The following is an 8863-nucleotide window of genomic DNA, read 5'->3' as shown; positions in this document are numbered from 1 at the left end:
AGAGTAGCCGTCTGAAATATTATATTAAGCAAAAGCGATGATAAGACTAGAGCAGAATGGTATTGTGCGACCTATCATGGCCGCCTCCCGGAAGTTCCAATGGTCACTTTTGGACCTTAGAAATTATATTGTAAAATTTAAATATGTATATAGGAACATTATTGACTCAGTAATTGACAGCCCACTCTGAAAAAAAGAGAAGATGTAAAGATATAGCAAATTTGCACAAAGGGAAGCTGTCCAAAAAACCCAGAGTAACTGGGACTTGATTTAAGAGGTGGGAGTAAATATCAGAGGTCTTATGGAAGTGCAAATATTACATACTATACAAAATATGAGTATTCCCTATCACAAATAGGGTGGTAGCTACTGTTAGTAGAAGAGAATAGATGGGCCAAATCATACTACTGTATTTAATATCTAAATACTCTAACTGTAATAGAGTGACATCCAAACAGTATTACTTTGAAAGTAACTATACTCCATATTCCTTCCGCTGACATGGAGACCTAGTACTTTAAATATGGTCTTTATATTATAAATGAGTTACGAGTTTTGCGTTAGAGGCTGTGCGGTGCTAACAAGCCGTTTTCCCTCACTGCTCACTTACCTACAGCGCTGGTATTATGAGTTTTCAGAAACCCGTCGTTAAAAGACAAGAAGTGAGCGTTGAGCTAAATTTTGCTCATTACCGCACTCCAATATTAGCGCTGCTTAAGTCAGCGGTGAGCTGGTCGTACGTGCTCATGCACGATTTCCCCATAGGAATCAACGGGGAGAGCCGGCTGAAAAAAAGTCTAACATCTGCAATAAAGCAGCGTAAAACTCCTTAACGCAGCCCCATTGATTCCTATGGGGAAATAAAAGTTATGTCTACACCTAACACCCTAACATGAACCCCGAGTCTGCTGCCCCCAACATCGCCGACACCTACATTATAATTATTAACCCCTAATTTGCCGCTCCTGACACCGCCGCCCCCTACATTATATGTATTAACCCCTAATCTGCTGCCCCCAATGTTGCCGCAACCTACCTACATTTATTAACCCTTAATCTGCCACCCCCAACGTCGCCGCCACTATATTAAAGTTATTAACCCCTAGACCTAAGTCTAACCCTAACACCCCCTAACTTAAATATAATTTAAATAAATCTAAATAAAATTACTATCATTAACTAAATTATTCCTATTTAAAACTAAATACTTACCTATAAAATAAACCATAAGCTAGCTACAATATAACTAATAGTTACATTGTATCTAGCTTAGGGTTTATTTTTATTTTACAGGCAAGTTTGTATTTATTTTAACTAGGTAGATTAGTTATTAAATAGTTATTAACTATTTAATAACTACCTTGCTAAAATAAATACAAATTTCCCTGTAAAATAAAACCCTAACCTAAGTTACAATAACACCTAACACTACACTATAATTAAATAAATTAACTAAATTAAATACAATTACCTAAATTAAATTAAATTAGCTAAAGTACAAAAAATAACACTAAATTACTGAAAATAATAAACAAATTACAGATATTTAAACTAATTACACCTAATCTAATAGCCCTATTAAAATAATAAAGCCCCCCCAAAAAAAAAAAAAAACCCTAGCCTAAACTAAACTACCAATAGCCCTTAAAAGGGCCTTTTGCAGGGCATTGCCCCAAAGTAATCAGCTCTTTTACCTGAAAAAAATATACAAACAACCCCCCCAACAGTAAAACCCACCACCATCACAACCAACCCCCAAATAAAATACTAACTAAAAAAAACTAAGCTCCCCATTGCCCTTAAAAGGGCAGTTAGCTCTTTTGCGGCCCAAAGCCCTAACCTAAAAATAAAACCCACCCAATACACCCTTAAAAAAACCTAACACTAACCCCCTGAAGATCGACTTACTGGGAGAAGTCTTCATCTAAGCCAGGCCGAACTCTTCAACGAAGCCGGGAGAAGTCTTCAACGAAGCCGGGAGAAGTCTTCATCCAAGCCGGGCGAAGTGGTCCTTCAGATGGGCAGAAGTCTTCATCCAGACAGCATCTTCTATCTTTATCCATCCGGCACGGAGCGGGTCCATCTTCAAGACATCCGGTGCGGAGCATCCTCTTCAATCTACGTCTTCTTACTAAATAACGGTTCCTTTAAGTGACATCATCTAAGATGGTGTCCCTTAGATTCCGATTGGCTGATAGAATTCTATCAGCCAATCGGAATTAAGGTAGAAAAATCCTATTGGCTGATGCATTCAGCCAATAGGATTAAAGTTAAATCTTATTGGCTGATCCAATCAACCAATAGGATTGAGCTCGCATTCTATTGGCTGTTACAATCAGGGCAATGGGGAGCTTAGTTTTTTTTAGTTAGTATTTTATTTGGGGGGTTGGTTGTGTGGGTGGTTGGTTTTACTTTTGGGGGAGTTGTTTTTTTCAGGTAAAAGAGCTGATTACTTTGGGGCAATGCCCCGCAAAAGGCCCTTTTAAGGGATATTGGTAGTTTAGTTTAGGCTAGGGTTTTTTTTTTATTTTGGGGGGGCTTTTTTATTTTGATAGGGCTATTAGATTAGGTGTAATTAGTTAAAATATCTTGTAATTTGTTTATTATTTTCTGTAATTTAGTGTGGGGGTTGTACTTTAGCTAATTTAATTTAATTTATTTAATTGTATTGAATTTAGTTTATTTATTTAATTATAGTGTAGTGTTAGATGTTAGTGTAACTTAGGTTAGGTTTTATTTTACAGGTACTTTTGTATTTATTTTAGCTAGGTAGTTATTAAATAGTTAATAACTATTTAGTAACTATTGTACCTAGTTAAAATAAATACAAACTTGCCTGTAAAATAAAAATAAACCCTAAGATAGATACAATGTAACTATTAGTTATATTGTAGCTAGCTTAGGGTTTATTTTATAGGTAAGTATTTAGTTTTAAATAGGAATAATTTAATTAATGATAGGAAATTTATTTAGACTTATTTCAATTACATTTAAGTTAGGGGGTGTTAGGGTTAGATTTAGATTTAGGGGTTAATAACTTTAATATAGTGGCAGCGACGTTGTGGGGGCAGATTAGGGGTTAATAAATGGAGGTAGGTGGCGTCGATGTTAGGGACAGCAGATTAGGGGTTAATAATATTTAACTAATGTTTGCGAGGCAGGAGTACGGCGGTTTAGGGGTTAATATGTTTATTATAGTGGAGGCGACATTGGGGGCGGCAGATTAGGGGTTAATAAGTGTAGGTAGGTAGCGGGGACAATGGAGACGGCAGATTAGGGGTTAATAAATATAATGTAGGTGTCGGCGATGTTGGGGGCAGCAGATTAGGGGTTCATAAATATAATGTAGGTGGAGGCGGTGTCCGGAGCAGCAGATTAGGGGTTAATAATTTTCTTTTAGTGTTTGCGATGCGGGAGGGCCTCGGTTTAGGGGGTTAATAGGTAGTTTATGGGTGTTAGTGTACTTTTTAGCACTTTAGTTATGAATTTTATGCTACAGCGTTGTACCATAAAACTCTTAACTACTGACTTTTAAATTCGTTAGGACTCTTGACAGGGTAGGGTGTACTGCTCACTTTTTGGCCTCCCAGGACATACTCGTAATACCAGCGCTATGGAAATCCCATAGAAAAAAGACTTTACGAAGTTTACGTAAGTCGTTTTGCGGTAAGGCCAAAGAAGTGTGCGGTGCCCCTAAACCTTCAAGACTCGTAATAGCAGCGGTAGTGAAAAAGCAGCGTTAGGACCTCTTAACGCTGCTTTTTCAGCCTAACGCACAACTCATAATCAAGCCGTATATTAGCATAACAATATAAAATCACCCCACAAAAATAAACTCAACATCGATATCCAGTTCCACAATAATCCCAGTTATCAAATATTTAACCTTAAAGATAGATATAATGGACAGCAGAATTAAAGAAATCCTATATCTAATAAATCATGTTTATAATGTTAGCCTATGCCAGCCTTCAGTAACTGAGAGCTGCAGGCATTAAAAGTCCACAATGGAAATAGTAGTGCCCTTCAGTTTGCCAAGAGGGATGATTTCAGTACTCATCAGTTCTGGCCATAGGAGCAGGCTTGAGGACATTGTCCTCTATACAAAAATGTGTTGATTCCTGAGCGGCTTGATATAAGCGTCTCTTGTAAGGTGAGTACTCATAGTCTGGAGACCTGTCAGCTATACCTGCCACACCATCTGAGACCTTACTAACGGTATCCATGTTGCCTGGCTCCTCTACGGTAGCTGTATTTGGCAGAAGTATCTCAAATCGGTCCTGCTCTGTGGAGCCCACCAGATGTGACTCAAAGGGTTCCTCATGGAGTGCCGTTTGTGAAAGTAGGCCAGCAAAGGTGTCATGGAATAATCTTGCTAGGTCCCGCAAGTGGTCGTCCAATATTTGACACACATGTGACTCCCATCTGTCTACCAAAAGAATAATTGTCATGTGAGCAGCAGACAGTTCTCCCTGTAATATCTAATACCTAAATGGATATTGTTGCAATAGGTTGTGGGCCTGTGAGGTAAAGAGTTATAATCTGAGCAAAACTACATTACCCTGGATGACCGGGGGGATACCTAGAAGATTACAGGAGGCCGCCTCTTTAGGCCTCAGTAGTGTAAGTCTGAGATTCAGGTCTTGATTGATGGGTAACCCATCAATCGAGGTGTCTTTAGAATGTGTAGAGAATAGTGAAAAAATAGATATATCTTCTCCCGTTGGATGTTGCAAAACTTCTGGAATAATGAATACATTTATTGATTATTCTTAGGAGCTCCATTTATGGCCGCACCTAGCCATGATCACCCCCCCCCCCCCCCCATTTTATGATAATTTTATTTATGAAAAAATATCAATTAAAAAGTTTAAATTTTGGAATTCTGGATCTGGGGACTTGTACCTGTATATGTATGTGTGTATATATATATATATATATATATATATATATTCAGTGACGTGCAGTGAGGTCAGAGGCTGGTGAGGCACTAGATATGATACGCCGGAGAAACACATGTACAGAGGGCCGCAAGTACCCCCAACAGGACAGGTTTAAATGATATCTGAACCAGTGCATAGGTGACATAATCAGTTGATGGGTGAGAGTAAGTTAGTAACCACTGAGTTACTGATCAGCTGATTACTTCACCTGTGCACTGATTCAGCTATAATGAAAACCTGGCCTGTTGGGGGTACTTGAGGACCATTGTTAAGAAACACTGCACTAAAGCACTAGCTCATCGGAAATGTATTGATTACCTGGAGAAGAAAGCACACATACTCTGCTCACTGACACCCACACACACTGACACAATTCTGTGGCACAGTGCCAGTTACTAAGCAATTAGAATGATACACATTCTCTTTTCTATACTCACTCCTGTATTGTAAACATAGAAATAATTTACCATACAAGTTTTACACAAAGCACAAGTTATCAATACTGCCAACACAGCTGCTGCAATATGGTGTTCAATAAACGCACGTGCACATCCCAGGTATGCTCTTCAACAAAGGACACCAAAGGATACCAAAAGAATGAAGTACATAATAATAAAAGTAAAATAGAAAGTTTATTTATTTATTTTGTGTGTGCAAATTCTATCTGAATGATGGAAATGTAATTATGACTTTCATGTTCCTTTCAAAAACTAATTTGATTTGCTGACATGGGGCCAGTAACCGTTGATGCTAATTCTCAAAATATAAATAACTAGAAAAGTCTATTAAAATAACATGCTCTACCTCAATCATGAAAGTTTAATTTTAAATGTCTCCCTTTGACTATGTGTTTAACCAGTTAATTTATAGTGGCATTATTTCTAAAAACATTTAACTGCAATAATTACATAGATTTTTTAAATCACTCATTATCTCCTTTTTATTAATGTAAACGTGTATAAAAGCAGCACATATTAAAAACACAATGTAACAGCTTTCAATTGATTTGTGAATTACAAGTTAACAGCAGTCTTTAAATAAATGGGGAGACAGAGAAAAATAAAAATAGATACTGCATCCTCTGACTGAACAGACATAACATATATGGAGTTTGTACCTAATTAAATCAAATAACCATGAAAAAGGGAGGCTTAGCAATATTCAATGTCAAAAACTTTAATTTAAATAATGTGGACACTGCACACTTAACTTCAAACTCTGGGTTTTAAATTATGGATTTAAATTTGAATTGACCCTTTGACTTCCTGTCAGTATTGGGTTATGCTCAATTACTGCCCCCCCTGTTAATGAGCTGTATATGAACACAATTTGTGAATCACAATAGATGTAGAATACTACTTTACTCTTCTGCTTGGTGTCATCTGTTCTTAGGTTACCTCAGCTTCCAGTTGTGTCACATGACTCTGCTCACTGCATCCTCCTTCTGATTAATCTATATATCCTTCACTTGCTAGGAGGCATCAAGAGGGGTGCCTCCTATTGGTCCCAATGTTTGCTGCTAATAAATTGACAGAATACAGGTGGCGCTGCAGTACAGCTTTTCCTTTGGCCCAAGTACTGCAATGGAGAGAAGCGTTCCTGTACCTGCCTCTCCATAGCATTACATGGGGGAAAATATTTTTTTTGGTACTTTTATTTTTGTTTTAATTAAAATTTAATTAAGCTTTGGCCACATATGGCAGGGTAGGCACTGCCTCCCCTGCCTCCTAGGAGTGCACGTCCCTGTTCTAAACATATTGAACAATGACTTTCTTCAATGTCAGACATGTTGAACAGGCTAGTAATGACTACAAACAAGCATGAAAACACTTTATTTAGTGAAAAAAATAACAATCTTAAAAAACGGTACTGCGCCTTTAAGAGAAAAAAACATACACGTTCTGCAAAACTGCTTTAAAATGCACCACAGTTTTCAAATTTTTGCAAGCAGACTCAATATGTGTAGTTAAGTTTGCCCCACAAGGAAATTTAACATTTAACCCCTTAATGTGCAAACCGGATTGAAATTAGGACTAAATCCGGAAAAAAACACCCCCAGCACCTTGCCACAGCCCTGCTGTTACGCCTACCTGCCCTCAGGGATAGTAATTATGGGGTTAAAGCTTCGATTTGGCCCAAAACATCCACGGGGGCCCTCAGGAGTTGGAGCTTGCTGCTTGCTGAGTGAAAACAACTGCGCATCTGAGGCGCGAAAATAGGCCCCGTCCATCTCACTCAATGTCTCTACAGCCTCAAAGAACCGCACCAGAGCGGTTTTAAACTAGCCATGTGGGTTCTGAGACCCAAAAAATAAGCCAAGTGTACCCTCAATAAAGTTGCCCAAAAAACGTTATTGCCCACAAAATGTTAACAGCACTCAGAGTTCATAAAACGTTTGCCCACAAACATTCAAAACTCTGTCAACCATTTTTGTAATTAGCCCCTTATGCAAGCTTAGTAATGCCTTTCTATAGCTCTTAGGATTACTGCTTACTCTTACCCTCATGGGGATACTGTCAGCCTTTCTGAAATACACAGTCTCTCCAGAAAAAATGACTGAACATACCTCACTGCTATATAGCATGAAAACGTTCTTCACACTGAAGTTTCTTGTACCCCTCAGCCTCTGTGGGAACAGCACTGGATCTTAGTTACAAATGCTAAGATCATCATCCTCCAGGCAGAAGTCTTCACCCATCTGCTGCCTGAGAGTAAATAGTACACACTGGTACCATTTAAAACAAAAAATTCTTGCTTGAAGAAATTAAAAACTAATATTTTATCACCTCTTTCACTTTACCCTTCCTAGTACTTAGAGTAGGCAAAGAGAATGACTGGGGGTGGAGCTAAGGGAATAGCTATATAGACAGCTCTGCTGTGGTGCTCTTTGCCACTTCCTGTTAGCAGGAGGATATTATCCCACAAGTAAAGGATGAATCCGTGGACTCGTCGTACCTTATAGAAGAAATGTGACTATCCACTTACTGTCCTGGCTAGTCTACTCAACTTTCTTTTCTTGAGGGGAGGAGTTCCTTGTATGTGTTTTTTTTTTACAGGCAAAAGAGCTGAATTCTTTGGGGCATGCCCCGCAAAGGGCCCTGTTCAGGGCTGGTAAGGTAAAAGAGCTTTGAACTTTTTTAATTTAGAATAGGGTAAGGCATTTTTTTTATTTTGGGGGTCTTTGTTATTTTATTAGGGGGCTTAGAGTAGGTGTAATTAGTTTAAAATTGTTGTAATATTTTTCTAATGTTTGTAAATATTTTTTTATTTTTTGTAACTTAGTTCTTTTTTATTTTTTGTACTTTAGTTAGTTTATTTCATTGTATTTATTTGTAGATATTGTATTTAATTAATTTATTGATAGTGTAGTGTTAGGTTTAATTGTAGGTAATTGTAGGTAGTTTATTTAATTTATTTATTGATAGTGTAGTGTTAGGTTTAATTGTAACTTAGGTTAGGATTTATTTTACAGGTAATTTTGTAATTATTTTAACTATTTTAGCTATTAAATAGTTCTTAACTATTTAATAGCTATTGTACCTGGTTAAAATAAATACAAAGTTACCTGTAAAATAAATATAAATCCTAAAACAGCTATAATATAATTATAATTTATATTGTAGCTATATTAGGGTTTATTTTACAGGTAAGTATTTAGCTTTAAATAGGAATAATTTATTTAATAAGAGTTAATTTATTTTGTTAGATTTAAATTATATTTAACTTAGGGGGGTGTTAGTGTTAGGGTTAGACTTAGCTTTAGGGGTTAATCCATTTATTACAGTAGCGGCGAGATTCGGTCGGCAGATTAGGGGTTAATAATTGAAGTTAGGTGTCGGCGATGTTAGGGAGGGCAGATTAGGGGTTAATACTATTTATTATAGGGTTATTGAGGAGGGAGGGAGGCGGATTAGGGGTTA

The sequence above is a fragment of the Bombina bombina genome, chromosome 3, assembly GCF_027579735.1.
Source record: "Bombina bombina isolate aBomBom1 chromosome 3, aBomBom1.pri, whole genome shotgun sequence".
Lineage (NCBI taxonomy): Eukaryota > Metazoa > Chordata > Amphibia > Anura > Bombinatoridae > Bombina > Bombina bombina.
The sequence above is the reverse complement of the archived record's forward strand: the minus strand, read 5'-3'. Positions refer to the sequence as shown.